At 42.4% G+C, this 6,000-nt stretch overlaps 1 protein-coding gene across 1 annotated transcript in view; it reads right to left on the minus strand.

Moving 5' to 3' along the window:
• The window catches only part of ptprsa (protein tyrosine phosphatase receptor type Sa), a 173,701-nt gene extending 171,708 nt beyond the window's left edge, over window positions 1-1,993 (minus strand). The window contains 1 exon segment of the mRNA XM_051077337.1: window positions 1,332-1,993. The gene's annotated coding sequence lies outside the window, so the exon portion shown is untranslated.
• Window positions 1,994-6,000: the final 4,007 nt, after the last annotated feature.

A 6,000-nucleotide genomic window follows, 5' to 3' on the forward strand; every position in this document is an offset into this window, starting at 1 on the left:
TCCAGCTTGATTCAAGCTGCCTTTCTGTGGCCAACCCTGACCTCTGAACTATTTTTTTTATCAATGTCGGGCGAAAAACAACAACAGTGTTTAAACTTGTCCGTTCAGCAACCCCCAGAAAATGAAATGCATTACTAATCTTTTTTTGGCTCGCAGTTGCTGTTGAGGTTGGGAGGGTGGTGAGGGGGTGGGTGTATGTTGCCTGGGGAAGGTTTAGCCTTAAATGTTCTGATAAAAATTAAGATCCATTGCAATTCCAATTGGACTCACTTGACTTACTGTAGCTTGCCTCAACCAAAAAAATAAAAAAGAAAAAAAGAAAGAAAGAAAGAAAGAAGAAAAACAAGAAAAAAGAAAGGAGAAAAGCAGGAGCATAGCCTGGAGCAGTATCTAAACTTTCCAACTCAATCAGGCGAAATTTACTTCTAGAGGCAGAAAATTTGCTTTAAATAAAAAGATGTATCGCTACAAAAATTAAAAGGATATTGCACAAACATCAGAAAATAACTCACAGGAACTCTTTGTTATATATATGGATAACAAAAAAACTTCAACCAATGACATTAATCTAAATGCAAGGTTGACTAGTACATACTACATACACACAGTACATTCAAAACTACTACAATAGTACTATCTATGGTGCAGCACATGATGTAAAAATCTTCCAGACACAATAAAAGGTAATAAAATAGTGATTTCCTCTCCCTTTTCATTGCTACTTAAATGCTTAATAGGTATTTTCAGGCTGTTGCTTTGCGTTAGCATTACTGATGAACTTTTATCCATCACATCAGCAGAGCGTGCACACTAACGTGACTGAGAACTGTTTGCTTCCATGTTTTTCAAATGCAAAAACAACGTGAGCATTTTGGGGACAAAATCTCAGCAGAATGGAGGTCCAGTGTTTGGTCGGTCGGTCTGTCTGTCTGTCTGAGGGGGTCCTGGATATGCCAAAAAATTTGGAAATCTCTGCATTAAGGCGCAGACTCATGGTCAAAATCATCAACTGCAATCTTGTTTCCGCATAGCAAATACAAAGAAATGTAAGTTGGCAAAAACACGAATAAAGATGGGACAAATAAAGTTTCCTTCAGCACAAGAGAGAACAGCAGCAGGCTACCTTTTCTTTTCTTTTTTTTTTCTTCCCCCAAGCATACTGAGGTTTACTTTCACGAAACCCAGGTAGATATAACGGTCCTGCGTTACGGCGGAGATGAAAAATGGATCTTTCCCCCACTCTTAGAAGTTTGGTTTGGCTTAAAATATTTTTGCCCTGCTCTCTACAAGCGTTTCGCGAGTTAAAAAGAAGAAAAGTTGCAAGCACTTACTTCAACGGCGTGAGAAAAGAACTTCTGAGACTACCCCCCAGTTGGTTTACGGCCGGTGGGGGGACAGCTTTTTTAAAATCCGTATTCTCTGTGGGTGAGCAGCCGTATTCCTTCAGAAAAAGCAGTTGCTTCGCATCCCCGACGTAGAAAAACCAGCTATATTCCACTTTCTCGAGCGGCGGAGCAGTCACTTGTTAACGGAGGGAGCGAGTATAAAATACTCCTATTATTCCCCCCGTGCGTTTGTATTCCTTCTTCCCCCCCAGATCAGACGCTCCGAGCCAGAATCTCCCCAATGAAAGAAAAATAAAATACCCTCTAATAATCCGTGCGCGACACCGCCGCGCGCGGATCTCCAAATGTCTATCTCTTTATTGGTGTCGCTCGTTATCTCCGCGTCCCAGGTTTGGATTCCTTTCTTCCTAAAATCCACCTCGTACGGACTGGGGGGTGGGGAGACAGGAGTCAAATACCCCCCTCCTCCTTCTCCCTCCTCTCTATAGCAGGGAAAAAATACGGAGCTCCGTGCTGCGTTCAATGCCGCCTCATAAACTTCGTCTCTCGGCTTCTGCTGAATCGTAAATCCCATACCGGTTGATGCGTTCAAGCACGTTTAGCCGAAAATCATAACACAATGGGTTCCTGTGGCTGATCTTTTATTTTAGAAACCTATGCTCCCGTGGCAGAGTGAAGAGGAGGCAGCTGTTTTAAGCGGCAAAACGTTTCACGGCTATAAATAAACTCCCAAGTAAATATGTACTTTTGCTGAGGTAATAATGTTACTTTTTGCATTTAATTTACTTCTCTGATCCTCTGTTACTATACGTTATCTTAAAAAAACATATTTTCATGCACTTGCATAGATTTGATAACATAAGCATACGAGAATGACTAGAGCATTGAAAGATACGTATGAAATATGTTATCCATCAACACATCACGTTACATATCAGCTAAAATAAAATACTAGGACAAACAGGAATTGTTGTGTGTGACATCATCGCCACCACAATTTGGAAAAGTTACTTAGTTTTAATTATTTCATGAATATTTATTTCTTTCCAGTGGCCACTCTTCCATGAAGATGTCCTGTTTGTCCTTGTTCAAATTTAAATTTAAAAACCAGCCAAATTAGCATACATTGTTTTAATTTAAATGATAATAAATATAACCTTTTGAATACAACTTTTCTCAGTTACAATGTGCTCCAAAAAATTAACGGCAAAACAAACAATCAGCTATAATAAAAACCATAATAAAGGGAAGTCTTTCTTTAGTGATTACTCATGCTACAAACAAGAAAAAAAACAGATATTTTCAACAACCTCTTTATCCTACTTTCATTCACTTTGCTGTAAGTGAGGAGGGATTCTAACATGATTTCACCCAATAACATTGGCTTTGTGTTGAAACAGCAATTCTGATTGGCTGGTAGGATTTGAATCTGAATGGAGACAGCTGGTGTCCACTCTGTCCGGCAGGGACACTGACTGTTGACACATCAATCAACTGACCCAGAGTCAGTTATCAACAGCCAACAGCATGCAGACACATTACAACACCCATGCCTGAGGCCAGTTAAGTTTTCTTTACTTTTGTTTTGAGATTCTAATCCAAAATCCATTCAGGCTCAGAAGGTAGTGGAAGTAACTGACTGATTCTGGTATTTACAAGCCACTGCGGCCTCTGAGCAGAAAAAATAAACTTGTCCTTTTGCTCAGCCACAACTGCTGAGCTGAAAAATGCCGGTAGCTGGCTATGCCAAAGCACCTTCCTGAAGCATTAAGGACCAGGCTGTGTGATGGAAAATTGAAGGAAATGAGACTGAATTAGACAGTCTTTGGGATTTGTAAGGCACAGTGCATCAAATGAAAGGCCTCTCCTGCCAAATTGAAGAAAGACTAGCAATATATTTTGTGTGAACTTTTCAAGGTACGCAGGCAATAACAGATGGGAACAGGCTCTTTTATTTAAAAAAAAAAAAAAAAAAGGACCCATCTTTGCTGTGTGTTGGCAGAAAGCCACCCTGAGCCACAAGCAATCCTCCACTGCCCTCTCTCTGCTCTTTGTTTAAAACCCAGCATGACATGAAACACACCATAAAGAGGTGTAAGGGGTGTTTGTGTGTGTGTGTGTGTGTGTGTGTGTGTGTGTGGAAGGGGGGGGGGGGCCTAATCAATTTCACTGGTGAGTAAAAACATGCATTTATGTTACACAGATTTCTCCCTTGGCCTCTTATTCACACTACAGCCCCTTATTTAATCAGGCCGGTAAATCTTAGCGGCAACCCAGAGCTCTCACCGCCAGTCCCCTGGTGGCATGAGCCTTAACATGGTAAATTTCACTCGGGTAGGGAAATGCGCTCGGTGGCCGAGGATAGTGCTTTGGAAGGATAAAAAGAGCACTTACCGCCTGACATGTGCAATCCATAACGGAATAATGAGACTCCTCCACACTAGGAGCTCTCTTCCCTCTGCTCTCCCCTCTCCACTTTTTGTTTTCCTTGCGAGTGTTCATAAACGCCATGTAAATTCAGAGAGCGGAAGATATGGAAAGTGCTTTGGGGAAAGACTTTAATCGTTTGCGTCTTGTTACCGAATTGTGTAACAGCATGTACTGTGTGAAGATGCTCCAACCGACCAGTGAACCTTGGTGAAACTACTGGGCTCCTTCTATCAGCTTACGCTTCCAAGCGAGGGTGAGCCTCATCACAATGTCTGCTTATCACTGTTATCCAATGGATAGCATTCATAGATTGCATGTAAAAAATATGCAGATTACATTTTTATCAGAATGTAATTTTACCGGTATCATTGTGTGATCTTCTTTTTATTACAAAAAAGAAAGAAAGAATCAATTACACTATATCATTACACTTGAAGATACTTATTTATTTGAGTGAGTTTTGTCCTCAGTATATCACTGCTTTTACATTTCTAGAAGAATTTAGCTCAAAAGTCAGCAAGAGCTGACTCTTACAAAACTTGTCAGCTCTACCAAAGTTTGGCCAGATTTACATGAATGCTCACAGTTCTTCCAGGCCAACCCCGTGCCCTATTTTTAAATCCATGAATGACGGTAAAAAAAAAAAAAAAAAAGTCACATCTTTCCTTATTGTCTTTCCTGCTCCCCTTCGTTCATCTATGTCACCCCCAGGGGTTGAGGCACAATCGCCTCCGATAGCAGCGGGCCATCGCTCACTCTGTCCCTGGAGGCGACAGCCCACTTACTGCCAGCTCGCGCTCAAATGGAGGACATTTCATCACCCCACCGAAAACACAATTAAAAACACACACGTGGCAGTCGGCGGCCCCTGAGAGCCACTGCCACCCGTCGCAAGTTTAGTTACTGTGAGTTGGCCTCACCCTCTCGGATATTTACTCTCCCTGTGATTGAGTGTTTGTCAGCTAGGTTGGAAAGTGCTATGTGGTGTTTTAGTGCAAACAAGACCCCGGAAGAAGGAGAGAAAGTGGACCAAGTTCTCAATGCTCCCCTGTCTGAGAGACATTTGCTGCCTTTGGTGGACATGTAACTTCAATGGTTAGCTGATAAGTGACTGTGCTCTGGGTTCACCCCCCCCGAAGCCAAAATGGAGGACAGGGTGCTGGGGTTTGTGGTGATGGGTGGTTTACACACACCCACACATACTGTACACACACACACACACAAAGCAAGCAGGAACAGAGGCAGACTGACAGCTATTAGAGTGCAACGGTGCTCCTTCTTATCTCCCACCAAGATAGAGATCTACATAGAGCTTGAGAGAGATTATGAATTCATTACCTTGATACACAAGTGAGCACTGCAATAGACAGGAGTCTGAGAATGGAGATGGGAGTTTGGTGGGTGTACAGGGAGGGGCAGAGAAGTGAACGCAATGAATTACATGCTGCTGATAGCGAATAAATCTGTCAACTCTCTCTCTGCATTTTTAGGAACTTTTGAGTTCTTCAGATACTATCTTGCACGTGCTGAATTTCTCAGAGAAACACACATGCACACTCCCTGAACATTTTATTAGGAACACCACATGAATACTGGGTAGGGCATCCCTTTGCTCTCAGGGTTTGCAGGCAGGTTGGGTCCATGGATTCATGCTATTCATGTTGAAATCCAGAAAAAATCCAGATTCATCAGACCAGGCTATATTTTTCCAGGCTTCAACTGTCCTGTTTTCATAAGCCTGTGCCTCAGACTTCTGTTGTCGGCTGACAGGGGTGGAACTTGGCGTGGACTTCTGCTGTTGTAGCCCAGCCGCCTTCAGGCTCAGCATGTTGTGCATTCTGAGTTGTTCCTTCTGCTCACCACAGTTGTAAAGAGCGGTTATCTGAGTTACCGTAGCCTTTCTGTCAGCTCCAACCAGTCCAGTGATTCTCCTCTGACCACTCTTATCAACAGTCAGTCTATGGTGGAAGTTTTTCACACCATTCTCAGTAAACTCTAAAGACGGTCGTGTGTGAATTCAGGAAAACCAATGCCTGTCTGGCATATGTCAATGTCACTCACATTTTTTCCTTCATTCTGATGCTTGGTGTTAACATTAACTGAAGCTCCTGACCTGTATCTGCATGACTTCAAGCATTGCACTGCTGCCACATGATTGGCTGATTTGATAATTGCATGAATAAGCAGGTGTACAGGTGTTCCCAGTCCAACTGAAACAATATCT

This window comes from Lates calcarifer, linkage group LG17, assembly GCF_001640805.2.
Source record: "Lates calcarifer isolate ASB-BC8 linkage group LG17, TLL_Latcal_v3, whole genome shotgun sequence".
NCBI lineage: Eukaryota > Metazoa > Chordata > Actinopteri > Centropomidae > Lates > Lates calcarifer.